The 17,095-nt window shown below is 38.1% G+C and overlaps 1 protein-coding gene across 4 annotated transcripts in view; it reads left to right on the plus strand.

The window, feature by feature from the left end:
* Positions 1-17,095, plus strand: part of ELF1 (E74 like ETS transcription factor 1) — a 120,415-nt gene that overhangs the window by 17,432 nt on the left and 85,888 nt on the right. The window contains exon 1 of one of the 4 annotated variants that reach the window (XM_043997884.1): positions 8,214-8,315. The exons of the other annotated variants lie outside the window; for them this stretch is intronic. The gene's annotated coding sequence lies outside the window, so the exon portion shown is untranslated. Of the gene's footprint in view, positions 1-8,213; positions 8,316-17,095 lie in introns of those variants that run through there. 4 annotated transcript variants of the gene reach the window in all.

Here is a 17,095-nt window from a genome sequence, read left to right on the forward strand (position 1 = left end):
TATTGTGTATTTCACTATACTGGTTCTACCTACTTTGCTCTTTATCAGTTTAAAATTTTTTAAAAATTTATTTATTTTTTTAGTGAGGCAATTGGGGTCAAGTGACTTGCCCAGGGTCACACAGCTAGTAAGTGTTAAGTGTCTGAGACCAGATTTGAACCCAGGTACTCCTGACTCCAGGGCCGGTGCTCTATCCACTGCGCCACCTAGCTGCCCCTCTTTATCAGTTTATACAAGTCTTTCCATGTTTCTCTGAACATCACTTTAAAAATAAATTTTTATTGTTATCTTTTTCTTCCTGTGTTAAGGCCGATTTTATTTTTTATCACAATCAACTCCAATTTCTATAGCATTATTCAAGTTTCTCAAAGATTAGCAGCAATTCAAGTGGCTAGTACGTGATTAAGAAACACTAACCTTGTGGCAACTGTAATATTTCATGATAATTATTAGTTGCTAATCTAAAAATGTTTTGGGAGATGATTTGTTCATGAAGTCATACATAGTAAAATATATAATTACTTAAAAATTATGTCACAATACTTAAAAAAATCCATAGCAAGAAACAGCCAAATCAAAAATGGTACACAGAAAATACCAGAAAACAATAGATTTGTTAAATGCCCTCCTGAATCTACTACACCCTTTCTGACAAATTTAGTTCTTTAAAATTTCCAAAGATTTTGTAACCTCCTTTGGCACTAAATTCTGAAGTTTCACATCTTTAGTTAAACCAAACTTAACACCCTAAGCCTTTAAATTTCCTTCTTCCCCAGATCAAAATCCTTTCTTTATTGTTATCTTTTGCTTTTATATCACCTAAATTTCACCCTATATTCCTTCTCCTCTCATCTCAGAGAGCTGTCCCTTACAACAAGGAATATATATATATATATGGTTGTTTTTTTTTTGGGCAATGAGGGTTAAGTGACTTGCCCTGGGTCACAAAGCTAGTAAGTGTCAAGTGTTTGAGGTCGGATTTGAGCTCCGGTCCTCCTGAATCCAAGGCTGGTACTTTATCTACTGTGCCACCTAGCTGCCCCCGGAAATTTTTTTTTAAAAGAAAAAGAGGAAGAGAAAAAACATTTAGCAAAATTGATCAAATACATGGGGAAAATTCAAAATCATATGCCATGTTCCATGTGTTTTCTTAATAAAGTGTGAGGCTAGGTCCTCAGCTAAGAAGATGAGTGTGGGGAGTCTGCTCACTGGTAGCTTTCAAGACGAGGGAGAGTTTGAAACTACTGGCTTGGATAGTGGGTGTGCTAAGATAATCAAAGGAACAAAAAAAGAGGGCCCAGTAAGATTGGATAATATAAATTTGTAGTGGATTAAGCTACATAACTTTCTTAAATACTCCTTTATTTAAACTTTTGAGTTCCAAATTTTATCCCTACTTTCCTCCCCTCCCTCCTCCCTGAGGTTGTAAGCAATGAGATATAGGTTATACATGTGCAATTATGTAAAACCTTGCCCTATTAGTCATTTTGTTTAAGAAAACTCGAATAAAAGAAGAAAATGAAAGAAAGTGAAAAATAGTATTCTTCAGTCTGTATTCAGTCAATATCAGTTCATTCTCTGGTGTCTTGATTCTTCCACTAATTGCTAGATTTCTTGCCTCCCCATTATGGGCACTGAAGCCAAGTTGAAACTGTGGGCAAAATTAATCCTTTTCATATTATAGTACTGTGAAGACAATCATTTGGTGGCTCTTATGGCCAGCAAAACTTTACTAAACTTCCACAGTGAACCACTTGAAACCCAGAAATGAATAACAAATAGACATCTTGAAACTTCTGGTCTGGGGGGGGGAAAAGGGAGGGGGGGGGGAAGGGAGAGGGAGAGGGAGACTCTTCCTGTTCTGCCAATCCTAATGGAACCTTATGGGATTAGGTTCAGTATTCATCACCTCATCAATACCCCATTTGGACAGTGCCCTTTCAAAGCACTTGTACATCATCATGCTCAGTCCCCACAGTCACCCTTTTGATTGTAATTAGGAAATCGAGTACTATTGTCCTGATTTGACATGTGACAAATTAAAACCTAGAGAGATTGTGAGGAGCTTACACAAGTTTTCCTAGTATTAATGATTATAATAATAACTTTTACTTACATTGCATTTCAATTTTATCCTCCAGAGCCAATGTTATAGAAAGATGTATGAAGAATTACTAATTTACTATATTTTGCTCCAAATTTTCTAGTTCTACTTTTGATCTGGGGTTTATTTCAAAATCCTAAACCAGCATTTATAGGTTTGTTAAATGTATTTTGATTCGCCAGAGTGTTTTGGGAGATACTTATCTAGGGGAAGTAATGGAAGTGTTAGGACTAGACTTAAGGTCTCCTAACTTTGATCTTTCCACTCTAGGGTTCGTCTTATTGTATGAAAGGACCATGGTTATATGGGGAAGAATACTCTAAAGCTCAAATTTTAAAAATATGATGGATGATATTGTCTTCCAGACTTGAAACTTGTATTCTTAGATTTTTTACAGAGGCTCGATGATGAATTAGACAAAATGGATTGCTATCATATTACTGTTTTTCTCTTGAATCATAGGCTGTAGTTTAAATCAGATTTTCCCTTTTAGTATTGTCTGAAACGGCATTATTGGTGACTGGTAACTAAGGTCTTAAAGAAAAAATATTTTTAAAAGGATAGTGGATTGGGGGGCAGCTAGGTGGCACAGTGGATAAAGCACTGGCCCTGGATTCAGGAGGTCCTGAGTTCAAATATGAGGGGCAGCTGGGTGACGCAGTGGATAGAGCACGGGCCCTGGAGTCAGGAGTACCTGAGTTCAAATCCGGCCTCAGACACATAACACTTACTAGCTATGTGACCCTGGGCAAGTCACTTAACCCCAATTGCCTCACTTAAAAAAAAAAAAGGATAGTGGATTTCTGAGAGTTAGAGGTAAGTATTTTTGCTGTATTCTAAGAGGATTCATTTTAAAAATGAGAATATTGAAGTATAGAGAGGCAAAGTAAATGAGAACTTTAGGGGTTCTTAACTGTGTGTGTGTCTGTGTGTATGTACCCCTTTGGCAAGGTCATGAAGCCCATGAACCTCTTTTTAAAATACTTTAAAAAATGTATAATATAAAATACGTAGGATTACAAAAGAAATCAATTATATTGAAATACAACTGGCATTTGATAGAGATGGACAGACTCTGAAGGGGATCTCCACCCAAGTGGTGTTCCTGGGTATAGAGCAGCTGTAAGAGCAGAGAGGGGGGGCTCAGTTCTACCTCTTAGGCCGATCTGAAACCTTCAAAAGTTTCCTTCAGGCAGGAATCTTGGCTGAAAAAGACCCTATACTAATGTCATTGCACCAGACCTTCCCAGCTGGCTGATATAGGTTGAGTCCAGCAGCTTCTACTGTTGCTCAGACCCAGACCCAAGTCAGGGACTTGCAGAGCTCAGGCCAGCTCAGACTTTGCCCTGGGTCAGAACACTTTGGGAGTTGTGAAAACTTGTTGGTCCTCAGCTTGAGCCATTCCTTAGAGCCTGGAATAACACAACCCTCGTTACCCCAAGAAAGCAGCAAAAGACCATCCCTGAGTTCTCCTGCAGGAGTATGCAGGGTATTAACATTAAGTCTGAAATCAAGAAAGTAGATTGGAAAGGTTGAATAAACAAAAAAAGAATCTCACAATAAAAAGCTATTATGTTGACAAGGTTGCTCAAGACACAAACTCAAAAGAGAATGATTCTAAAACATCTACAAGCAAAAACTTAAAAAGAATAACACAGCTTGATTATAAATGCAACTAGAATTCCTAGAAGAGATGAAGCAAGAAATAGAAAACGAGTTTGAAAATGTTATTACAATGAAATAAGACTTCTAGAGGAAATAAAAACGGAAGAAAGTATTAGAAGGGGGATTAACATCTTGGCACAAGAGGTGCAGACTTTGTCTAAATAATAACTCTCTGAAAATTAGCATGAACTAAATAGAAGGTAATGTCTCCACAAACCAACAAAAAATATTAAAATCAAAAGACTGAAAAAAATAGAAGAACATGTAAGGGATCCTCGTAGCAAAAATAGCTGACTAGGAAAAGACAATCATGATTAAACAAGGACAAACTGCTTACATTTTAATATGGGATATGGGGAGATGATACATGTGTTTCCACTGAACCCTATCATCAGGAGTCATAGAAGGAATCTAATTAGAATTCTGGGGAGTGGGTTCTCTTTATGTCTTGATAACTTTAAGAGGAGGGAGAAGGGAAAGAAAAGGAAAGTTAGGGAAAATTATATCACATAAGCAGGGTGCACAAATAGACATCTATACAAACAAGGGGGGGAGTAGGTGGGATGGGCTTACACTTGAACCTCTCCTCTGAACTGGTATAAGGAGAGAAGAATTCACACATAGTTAGGTACAGTAATATATTTCACTCAAATAAGAAGGAAAGAGAAGGGAAATGAGGGAATTAGAGGAAGGAATTAGATTAAGGGAGGGATTAGTACTGTGCAAAAACAAACTCTAATTAAGATTATACGAAAATATCTATAGCTTGTACAAAAATATTCCAACTCACTTCTTCAAAGAGAAAGGAAGGACTTGGAATATAAGATGAGACAGACTTGTCTTGAATATGGCCAATGCAGAAATTTGTTTTACTTGACATGGTACATGTTTATCATGGGTGGAATTTTCCTGATTGAAAAAAAAATTATTTTTTTTTTTTGGGGGGGGGGTGAGGTTTAAGTGACTTGCCCAGGGTCACACAGCTAGTGTCAAGTGTCTGAGGCAGGATTTGAACTCAGGTCCTCCTGAATACAGGGGAAGTGCTTTATCTACTGCGCCACCTAGCTGCCCCCTAAAAAAGAAAGAAATGTAATTAACAATTATGATCAAAATATATTTTAAAAGTTCACAAAAAAGGGCATCAGAACCCCCTCTTTTCCCTATTCATTGTGCCTTTCCACTTAGAAGGAGAACTAGAACAGGACCTTAGATCCCATTGCTAATGTTTGTTACAGTTGATTTGGTCCTTACTCCTTGGAACTTTCACCTTGCTTAGAAAGTGCCAGGTTATTACTATTTTTTCAATATATATTAACCAAATAAACTTCAAAGCAAATCCTATTTGAAGAGAATCCTAAGGATAGAGAAATCTGCATGTGTTCCAGAAATAATAGTTGTCTTCGGTTTTACCACACTGAAAACAAACCTTTTGGTTTATGAATTATTTCAATGTTTTTTTGAAGTTCTGTTTCTGATTCTTTAAGCCCTAGAGTCTTTAAGAAATAAAAGGAAGGAAGGAAGGAAGCAAGCAAGCAAGTGAGCAAGAGGTCATCTGCCACCTTGGTCTGCCTGACGCTTTAGTTTCCCACCTTCACTTGGCAATATCAAACTTTAAAGTTAAGCATCAGTGTTTTTATAGTATTTTCCGCTGGCTTAATTAGCTGACATTTAACCCACTGCTTTTTTTTTTTCAGTCTCTTTGTAGGTATTCTAGTGTAATGTAACAGCTAACTGTATGCTAAAAATCTTTCTAAAATGTATTAATCCAGTTTACTGCCTTAGTAAGCAGGCAGTAGTGAACATAACTGAATCTTTTCTTTTTAGAATATTGTGTCTCCTGGTTGCCTTTCTGAGCATTGATTTTTCATTGTGTAGTCCTGTATGCTTTTTTGAACAAATGGAGAGCAGCCTGTAGAATAGAGGTATTTTATATTTTAATTTTTTATGTATCTGTAGTAGACAAATTATATATCTATTTATCTACATATCTTTCTACAAATGAGTTCTTAAGTCCCTAAGACACCTTGTTTCATTTCTATGGACTGGCATCCACAAATATTAATTTCTAATTGCAAGGACACTGTTCTTGGACAAAGAAATTTCCTTCGGATAACTTAAGTATTTTTTTCCTTTTAAGGACTAGAACTTAATTAAATATTTTAACCATTTTATGGGAACCTCATAATTCTGAATCGATTATTGTATTGGCTTTAATATAAATTCAGTTATGATAGATTAATCGCATTGAGTATGAGCCTCACATGTTAGCCTTAGTTTTCCCTTCTATAAAATGCAGATATTTGTATTATTCATAGACTGGTTTTGAGGAAAGTCCTTTTTTTTGTCTTAAAATCTCATAGAAAGGTGAGAAGTTTTGTTTACATGTAATTGAGAAAAATGAAATGTAAAAGAAAAGAGAAAGAGGAGAGCTGCTGTTTTATTATTAGGAATGCTTCTGGGTTACTAAAAATTTTGGATATATTTGACCCTAAATGCGTGGTCCTAGACTACTGTGCTTTTTGTTTTGTTTCTATGCTTTTTCTGTCTTCTCACTGCTAGTGTTATTTATTATTCTTTTCAGTGTCTTTCTTCAAATGTTAGTTCATTTCTCTTGTTCCTTTCTAATTAGTTGAATTTCACCTATGGTGAGCTGGGAACTAGATAATCACATTCCTTAGGATTATTCCTAGTAAGAGTGACTAGACTGTATTAGAGGAATCTTATGAAAATGCATGAACTAGAACTTCTGTGCAGGAACTGATAATTTATTTTGGTTGCTCAGAGACCTTTTAAAAAAATTCTTTTATTTTTTTAAAGATTTTGAAGGTTTTGGTAATTGTGTTCTGGATTGTGGAGACTCCCCAGATAACTGGTCTCCAGGTAAATCTTGTATTTTTTGTTTGATTAGAACCTCTGGTTTCATTTGTATTCTGCAACTGCTCTGCTATTTACAGTTGTAGAGAATTGCTTTGGGGCACTGAAAGGTTAAATAACTTGTCCCGGTCACAACCATACGTTTGCATGAAGTGGGACTTAGAGACCTAAGCCTTCTCTTTCTTATTTAATGCTGCTTACCTGCTTTCAAGTTCGAAATTAGACCACAGTAAGAATTGTTTGCGAAAAAGGAACAAATTTGTCTTTGCTTTTCATTTGAAACAGAGGCCTTCCTTCTTCTGTCTCATTTCTTGACCGATACTATATTAAATGATAATTAAAAAAAAGCACAATAGATATCACAGCAAAAACAAGCAGTGTTTAAGGGAAAAAAAATAGAACACTTACTCATTTCATTTGTGGTAGCTCAGTTTCATCTAGGAAAAAAAGGGGGTTGGACTTGGTGACATCGGAGATAATTTGTATCTTTTAGCTGAACAATTCAATGTGCCTACCAGGTGTAAGACAGTGACTGTGCTAGGTGCAGAAAGTTGAAAACAGGCATATTCTTCATCTAGAGCCTACTGGGAGGGATATGTTGTGTACACATCGGTGTCTGCATTGATAGATTTAAGGTAAAGTGAGAATGGGTGTGCAAAGGAGGAATGCAGATAAAGTGCTTGAACAATGTTTAAGGAACGAAAGAGCAGTTTACAGCTGGAAGGTATCTCAGAGCTCAGCTAGTCTAGTCTCCCCCTCCCCCATTTCACAAAGGAGGAAACCGAGGCTCTGGAAGATCTTTATATTTGCCAAGATCACAACTTTGTAGAAAGCTCTCTTAAGGGACTTGGAAGAAGGGGGACGGATAAAACTTCACTGAGCTTGTCTGTCTCTATGCATATTCTATATTACTGATATTTTAGAAGTGGTGAGTTTATATGCTATTATGATAATGACAAATTGGCTGAATGCAGCTTTAATTTAATAAAAAAACCTACCATTCCTCTATAGGTGCAATGGTACATTTAGAATCATTCCCCTGCCCCCACTGAACTTTGTACACCGCTTTAAAAATCTGCATCTGATAATGCTATGCAATCTGGATAGTTTAGCAAAGGACAATATACCTTTTTCATATAAGAGTTAATCAGTAGCCAGGGTGGTTTTACTGGTTGATTATATTAGAGGGAAAAGATTTCTCCCCCCCTTATTGTACTTCGTTAGCTTTAACATTTGTGTGGTATGGTGTATGAAAAGTAAGGGGAAAGACACTGAAGTTTGAAAAAAAATCAAGTTTTTAAATACCATAATTAATTTTCACTTAGATTAATCTAGGTTCTACTTTTTAATGAGTTAGACTATTTTTGTTTGGTGTTGAGCTACATTTTTTTTTGAAGAGCAGCTCTTGTTCCCCGCCCCTATCTCTTTCCTTCTTTCCCCTCCCCCAACTTTTACCTGCAGATTTGCATGTTTGACCTAGCAAAGTAATTGGGCCCACAGCAACATGGGCGTGCCTCCCTTAGAAACACTTAGTTTCATGTATGACTCATAAGCTGAGGCACAGACACCACTTCCCCAATCTACAGGAGCCATTTTAACAGCACCCAACTGCTGGATTTCTTTTATCTTCTAGCCCTTGGGATCAAATCAAGAGGGATGAAACCTATTTAAGGTAACTGGGTTTTGGTTTTACCTTTGGTGGTTGTTGCCTCAATAGTATTCTGCGCCGGGAGAGGCTTTACCTGTCGAAGAACATGGCTGAATGTGCTATTTACCCCTAACCCCCCTTCTCTCTCTCCCTCTCTCTCTCTGGTTAGTCACATGCTTGATTGTACTTAACTATCTGGGAAAAACAAAGAATTCTATTTCTGGTGTGTTTGAGGCTCTCCTACAAAAGTACTTCGGACAGTTTATTCCTTGGAGATCGTTGTCAATATGTCTTGAGAAAAGAACTATTAATTTAAAAGTAGAGGTGATATTTTGGGGCTTATTTTTGTTGCAAAACCAAAGCACTCAAGTCAAATTTCCTATGGTAAATTTCTTAAATTTTCTGTTTTACTCAGAAACAAGTGGAATCTTGATTGTAGGAGGTCATAGTATTCTTATGCAATTAGTAATAAATAAATTTTTACAACAGGTAGCTTTATGATATTTAACTTAAGGCCTGGAATATGGAAGCAACTGATCAATCTATCTCGGGTACAGTTGACTTAACTATATATTAGATTTAGCTACACTTGAGTTTTTTGGTTATGCATTCATACCAACTCTTCTTTTAAAAAAAATTGTTTCAATTTTCAAGCAGTTGTTTTCTGAGAAATGTGGTAGCATTTTCATGTCCGGTCTGAATGAGATCATTTAAGGACTTTTTTTGAGAGACATTTCTTTAAGGAGAAAAGGTTAAAATTAGGTTATTCATTGTTGGAAATGGGTAGTTTTGTTATTTAGTTGGCTTTTATTCTGCGTTAAATAGTGTTTGTGATTCCAAATCCCATAATTTAATTCTTAATTTGAGATGACAAATTTTCACAAGACAGGAAGAGTTGGCCTTTTACTGTTATTAAAATCTGTCAGTTTCCGCATGTGAAGAGGAAAATAAGTGATTATAGAGACTTTTTTTTAGATGTTGAGAAATCTTTATTGAAATTTTTTAAAAAATAAATTTAATTGAAAAGATTAAGTCTCAATAAAGCTAAGTATACACTAAGCTAATTATGATTCTAAAACTTGAATGAGAAATTATTAGTAATAAACATTTTTACAGACTTTTTAAAGTCAAATTTTATTCTGACATTATTACCTACTTCTTTGGGACTTAGCTATATAATTTTCTGAGTGCTGAAAGCCCTTCAGATGAATAGGAGTATATAAATGCATGCAATTATTTACTCTTTTGAAAGGAATTGTTAGTGCTAGTGGGTCTTAGTATTGTGATTTTTTTTTTGACTTGTGAGCAGCAGCAGCTTGGGCCTTCTCATTTTTTACACTATCAACATAGGCAGCCATTGAGTAAGTACGTACTTTCTCCTCTCATTCATGTGAGGCCTACGTGAGGAACACTTCTTTCTCTTGTAGGACACCAGTTTATAGGGAAAAAAGTCAGTGAAGGGCCATGTGCAAGGAAAAAACAACTAGATTGGCTTTTTGGGGGGGTGGGGTGGGGTAGGGAGAGGAAACATTACACACAAACTCAAACAAAATACATAATATAGTAGTTGTTAGTATAGAGCATACAGAAATCAGACTGATCTCTTAATTTCCAAGTCTAATGCACTTTTCCTAATCCTTAGCCTTCTTAGCCTCTACTGCCTTTGAGACTTTTAAGATTATTCATTGAGGAGATACTCATCTTTCCTTTTTGGGTTTCTTCCTACCTGACCACCCCTTCTCAATCTCCTTTGCTGGAACTTCATCCACTTCATGCCCCCTAAATTTGGGTGTTCTTGATACACTGCCCTGGGCCCTCTTCTCTTTTCTCTGTTATCTTATTGGGGAATCCCATTATGAGTTCAGTTTACATCTTTATGCAAATGATTCCCAGATCCTTATCGTCTCTATCAGTCGTCTCCATCCTGCATCATCAGCTGCTTATTTGAAAGTGGGTGTCCTGGGTACTTCTCAAACTCAACGTTTCTAACACTTCCCTCTAAACTCATCCCACTTCTGAACTTCCCTCTTACTGTGAAGGGTACCAAGTCCTTCCTTTTATTTTCAAAGATCTGTTCTTTCCTACCTTTCCAGGCTTATCAGGTGTGTCCCCCCCTCTCCCCCCAGGACTATTCAATGGCTTTGCATTCGTTGACTGTGCCTCATCTGCTTATTAGAGTCCTTGTTCAAGCCCCTTTGCAGGGGCTATCTCCTCAGTCACGAGTGCCTTCTCCTCTGCCTACCGGTGTCTGTTTTCTCCTCCATTAGCATGTAAGATCCTTGAGGGCAGGGACTCTTTTCGCTTATGTATCCCAGGTGCCTAAAATAGTGCTTTGCACAAAGATTGAGCTTAATAAATGTTGATTGATTTCTTGACTAAAGCCAGCTAACTGTCTTGAATGCCAGGGCATAAACTTTTTTTCACTCATGACTTCTTTTCACCTGAGAAATTTTTACATGATCCGGTGTATATAGCTGTATAAAATAAGTATGCAAATCAAACATTTACTGCCATATTTTTTTCGACCCTATATGGGGTCATGACCCACAGTTTAAGAAGCTTTGTTTTATGTCATGATGGCCAGTCTTTTAGAAGATAAATAAATCTAATTCTTGGCTACAATGTACTGCCCCATGCAATTTAATTTATTGCATTGCTCTTGGTTTCTCTCTATATGCCAGAGGTCAGAGGCTGGTGAACCTCAGAACTCTCTGCTCTGCATTGCTATGTTCCCTTGTAGCTCAGAGCATCTCCACACCTTGGTTAACAACCTCTGAAAGTTGAGGATTAAGAGTAGTTGAAAAGAAATGAATTGATTTAGCATTTCACAGGGTTGTAAGAGAGAACAAACACCCTGAAGCCCTTTGCCAGCCCAGATGACCAGCTAACAGCAAGGTGTCATTGGAACAATCCCTAGGATCATAGATCTACAAAACTGCTAAAGACCCCAGAGACCAGCTAGTTCAAACCCCTCATTTTACAGATGAGAAAACTGAGGCCCAGGGAGGCTATGAAACTTGCCCAAAATGTCAGAGGTGGGGGGCAGCTAAGTGGTGTAGTGGATAAAGCACCTGCCCTGGATTCAGGAGTACCTGAGTTCAAATCCTGCCTGAGACGCTTGACACTAGCTGTGTGACCCTGGGCAAGTCACTTAACCCTCCTTGTTATCAAAACAAGGTCACAGACAACAGGTTAGGAACCCTTAATTTAGTCCAGTCCTTTTATTTTAGACATAAGGTAGTTGAATCTCAGATAGCTTAAGTGATTTAGCATCATCGAATTATAGATTTAGTGCTGGAAGGGAAGAAGCTAGCTAATATAATAATTTTATAGATGAGCAAACAGAGGTTAATTAGGTAACTTGCTTGTGGTCACAGCTAATAAGTGTGTCAGGAGATTTGAACTTAGATCTTATTCATTCCAGATCTAGCCTTCTGTCAACTACATTAGTGGCAGTAGACTACCTTTCTCTGCTTTTCCCTTCGGCTAATTTCTTCTGTGTGGCCTTTCATGATCCCATTTGGGGTTTTCTTGGCAAAGAATCTGGAGTGGTGTGTCATTTCCTTCTCCAGCTCATTTTACAGATGAGGAAACTGAGCAAACAGAGTTAAGTGACTTGCTCAGGGTCACCCAGCAGTGTCTGATACTGAATTTGAACTTGGGTCTTCCCGGCTAGGGGGTGAGATGGGGGTCCTCTGTTTATTATCTCACCTAGCTTTAAAAAAAAAAAAAGCTTTTCATTTTTAGGTCTGTGGATTTTGCAAGACAAAATAACCATTCTGCTCTGAGGCATTCTTTAGAGGCTGGGGAACCCTTCCTAACTCTCCTGGCTAGATGATGTACACTTTTTTTTGCCTTATTCCTTTAGTTAATGTGCATGGGAGAGGCAATGTTTCTTTGCCCTGGTGATACCTTGATATGATCTGTATAGCTTTTATGTTGGTCCGTGGCTCTTGTAGTTTGGCACATCTGGCATGCCTCCCCGGTTCTATATCTTTTCTACAGCCATGCTGAACACTGTGCCTTTACTGAATGGGAAACAGGAAGAGAGCCAACAGATTGCCTCACTAGAAAGCCAATATCAATTTCGGTCAGTTTGTGTTTATTGGAATGGGCAGTCCCTGACTGTCCCAGCACCTGTGGCTAAGCCAGAGGAGGGAGCAATTTCTTTGAACCACTCCTGCTTTTCAGTTATCCACGTGAAATGGGATTGATCAGGGAGCTTCCATTACAACAGTCAACTCTGCCCTTGGTGGCATGGATAGAAGCAAATACCATTAAAAACGAATTCTGTAACAAATCTAGTTTTGGGTCTTGCCCAACAAGATTCCTAGTTGTTTCCCTCACAAAACCCCAGGAAAACCTATGCCTTTTGTGTTGTTAATGGAGGGGAAAAGGAGAAGAGATTCCAAATTGAGGTCATGATTCTTGGATGTAGTCTTCTGGAAATGATGTGAATTTGCTGGTCATAATTTGCTGTTGGTAGGGTTTTTGTCGTCTTTGTAGTTAGTTTTAGGTCGCCTCAATTGACCAGTAAAGATATTTTTCCTGCTCAAAGTGCCCTAGACTCATTATATCACTCACATATAACTCTGACTTAATAGTTGCACATTCAAAGTATATTTTGGTGACTCATTTACCTTTTTTGGGGGGGGGGTGGCGGGGCACTGAGGGTTAAGTGACTTGCTCAGGGTCATACAGCTAGTAAGTGTCAAGTGTTTGAGGTTGAATTTGAACTCAAGTCCTCCTGAATCCAGGGCTGGTATGTTATCCACTGCTTCACCTAGCTGCCACCTCATTTACTTTTTCTTAAATTCTCTTTTGCATTTTTATTAGCATTAGACTTTGGGGCGGCTAGGTGGCGAAGTGGATAGAGCACGGGCCCTGGAGTCAGGAGTACCTGAGTTCAAATCCGGCCTCAGACACATAACACTTACTAGCTGTGTGACCCTGGGCAAGTCACTTAACCCCAATTGCCTCACTAAAAAAAAAAAAAAAACTAAAAAAAACCAAAAACAAGCATTAGACTTTTTGAATTTTAGAAGTGGAACAAACCTTGAAGATTATCTAGTCGTCCCCTTATTTCTAATAGGAAGAAACTGAGACTTGGGGGTTAAATGAGTTGGCTGAGGCCACACCATAAGCTGATTAGTAACAGAGCTGAGACTAGGACTCAGGTCTCCTGAACCCCCATCTAGCACTTTTTCCTCCATTCTTTGCCATTCAGGCCAATGGATCCTCTATATAGTTAGCACTGCCAGCTTAAGTGATATCCACACATAAGATACACAAATCTGAAATGTGTACTTGTTATTTGGTAGAGGCCCAATCTAATATCTGATTATAGAATAGTCCTGGATCCAGTTAATTGTTAAATTGATGAAAGACTTTCATTAGGGCTCATTATCCTTGTTGGATGATAACTATTTTCCTATGTTCCCTGGGAAGGGAGAGAAGAGGAAGGAAATAGAATAAGCATTTACATAGCCCTTACTGTGTGTCAGGCACTATGCTAAGTGCTTTTACAAATATTATTATCTCATTTGGTCCTCACAGCAGTTCTGGGAAGGAGAGGTGCTTCTATTATCCCCATTTACAGTTGAAGAACTAGAGGCAAAGAGGTTAGATGACTTGCTCAGGGCCACACAGCTAGTGTCCGAGCATGGATTTGGACTCAGGCCTTCCTCCCTCTAGATCTGGCGCTCTATCTACTGTGCTACCGAGTTGCTTCTGTCATAGATTGCTAAATTCTAAAAAAAATAAATTAGGAAACCCTATATCTCTCCTTTTTTAAAAAGGGGTTTTCTTGGTGACTTTTGTTTTTATACAACAGTTATTTACAAATATACCCCATCCACCAAGAAATTTCCCATGAAACAAAGAAAAACAAATAAAATCGAGTGGTATTGTGACTAGGCCTGACAGCCTATCCTATGTTCTGTACCTGTGGTTCCACACTTCTGCAAGGAAAGGAAGGAAATATATTTTTTTAATCTCTTCTCAGGGCCAAGATTGGTCATTATAACTGTACAGGATTTGGCTTAATTTTAGTGTGATTTTCCTGGTTCTGCTTTACTTCACTCTTCATCTCCCAGTTCATGTAGATTTCAGCGGTTCCTATTTTTATGGAATTTATTTGACTTCATATTTTGGGGAATTCCTAAGTTTTGTTACATGATAGGGTATATACCTGTATATTTGTGGTTAGGTAATATGTGTTTAATGCTAAACTTTACAGTATTATCAAAGCATACATTTTTAAGATTTACTGCAGTTTTCAGCATCTGGGGAATAACTAATTTGATTTTTCTTTGGTTTTGTGTAAATTTTGGGGGGAAACATCTATTAATTAAATCTGTTTTAAAATAAACTCTCCAAACTCCATGTGTGTGAACACTGCAGGGTGCTCTTATCTTCCAGTTAGGAGTTTAGTTATTTCACTACTGTCTACTTAATGAACTGTAAAGATTTTTGACTGGAAGAGTGATGTGCTAAAGGAGGAACGATGCTCCAGCAATAATAGGAAGGGTTGTTTGTTTGGAGAAGCAAGATGATCAGTTAGGGTGCTAATGCCCTTTGCAGGTCTAAACTTTTTGTGTTTTACATCTTAACCAAATTGTCTCTCCTCCCCATTTCTTTACTTGGATGGTATGCACCCTGTATCTGGAGTGAGTTGCTGGCTCTCTACGCAGTTCAGTTGTCACCTGCGTCTCTGAAACCTCCTCTGACCCTGCTGCCACACCCCCAGTCTCTTCCCTTATTGTACCCCGAGTTACAATTATTTCTGGGTTCTTCCCTCTGCAGCAATCATTGGATTGTAAGCTGCTTGAGAGCAAAGCCTCCTTCTCCCCAGTACCTAGCTACATAAATAGTTGTTTAACAAAGGAAATGACTCACCAGACACTCCTTCATTCATGAGCTTTTATAAGTACTTGATCCAGCCTGGCATTCTGCCAAGGGTGGAGGCTACAGAGAACAAGTAAAAGCAATGCTTGTTCTCTAGAAGTTTAGGGAGTTGGGAGAGACAACTTTCTAATAGGCTCACCAAAGATGCTACTGTGTGGATGGAAGGTCACCTCAGAGCAGACAGGAATGACTGTCAGGGACACCACAGAAGGCAGAGTTTGATCTGAGAGCATTCTAAGCTTGGGAAGGACATTCATTTACTCTGGTCATATGGATGTATCTGGGCACATTGTAGGTAGCTGATAAATGATTATTGATTGATTGGTGGGTCTTTGGGAGACTCTACTTATTCATTCATTCATTCATTCATTCACTCACTCACTCACTCACTCACTCACTCACTCACTCACTCACTCACTCACTCACTCACTCACAGGGCAATGAGGGTTAAGTGAGTTGCCCAGGGTCACACAACTAGTTAATGTCAAGTGTCTGGGGCCTGATTTGAACTCAGGTCCTACAGGGGAGGCTCTTTACAGAGCACTTGGGTTCAAATCCCACCTCTTGCCAGTGTTTGTATGACTTTGGACATGTCAACCTCCCTGAACCTCAGTTTCCTTGTCTGTGTAATGAAGGAGTTGACCTTGATGCCATCTGAGGTGTCCCTTCCAGGTTCTCTATTTCTGATCCAGGTCTTATGAGTAATGTTTTCAGCTTAATCTTTTAGTGCTCTGAAAGTGTATTGATTGAGCCTAATTTGAGGAAGGAAGTTAATATATAAATTTAGGCTGAATTAGAAAATTTAACTAAGCTCTTTTTTTAAAAAAATAAAAGTATTTTATTATTTTCCAGTTACATGTAAGGATCGTTTTCAACATTTGTTTTCATAGAATTTTTAGTTCCAAATTTCCCCCCCATCTTTCCCCCCCCCTCCCCAAGATGGAAAGCAATCTGATATAGTTTATATATGTGCAATCACATTAAACATCTTTCTGCATTGGTCATATTGTGAAAGAAGAATCAGAGCACAAGGGAAAAACCTCACAAAAGAAGGGAAAAAAAACAACCCAGCCCCAAAGTAGAAACAGTATGGTTCAATCCATAATTCACAGTTCTTTTTTCTGGATGTTGAGGACTTTCATGAGTTCTATCATGAGTTCTTTGAAATTTTAACAAAGCCTTTTATTTCAGAAAAACTGTCCTCAGGTGCATAGAGTAATTCAAACTAGCTGCATTGGGAGTTTTCCCCATTAGAAGTTCCTTCTAGCAGGTTCCCTTAAGGAGCAGATAAAGATGTTTGCTGTTCCTAGTCAATGATTCTGTTCTAAAGGAGTTTAGGGGACTTAAGAAAACGTTTTTAAAAATAATTAATTTGGAGGGACCTTAGAGAAATCATGGCCTTCATTTACAGATGAGGAAGTGGAAGTATTGAAGGAGTTAATTGACTTTTACTCTGTAGCAGAACTAAGAGTAGAACCTAAGACCACTAACTTGTCTAATATTCTTTGTTGTTGTTGTTGTTGTCTTTTTGTAAAGGTTTTTACTAAAGACTGATCTGCAGAAGCTTACTTCCTGTTCTCTGTCCTTTTGTCATCACTTGTTAGACCACTTGAATTTTGTATACCCACTTAGGGCAGCTAGGTAGGTGTCTAAGTGGATAGAGCACTGGGCCTGGAGTCAGGGAGTCCTGAGTTCAAATATGACCTCAAAGTGTGACCCTGTTTGCCTCAGTGTCCTCTGTCAAATGAGCTGGAGAAGGAAATGGCAAACCACTCCAGTATCTCTGCCAAGAAAACCCCAAATGGGGTCAAGAAGAATCTGAAAGGACTAAACAAAAACATTTGTTTTAAAAGCCTTGGTCTTGAGTAATTAAACGTGATCTCATTGGGATTTCCTTC

Source organism: Dromiciops gliroides, chromosome 3, assembly GCF_019393635.1.
Source record: "Dromiciops gliroides isolate mDroGli1 chromosome 3, mDroGli1.pri, whole genome shotgun sequence".
Classification (NCBI taxonomy): Eukaryota; Metazoa; Chordata; class Mammalia; order Microbiotheria; family Microbiotheriidae; genus Dromiciops; species Dromiciops gliroides.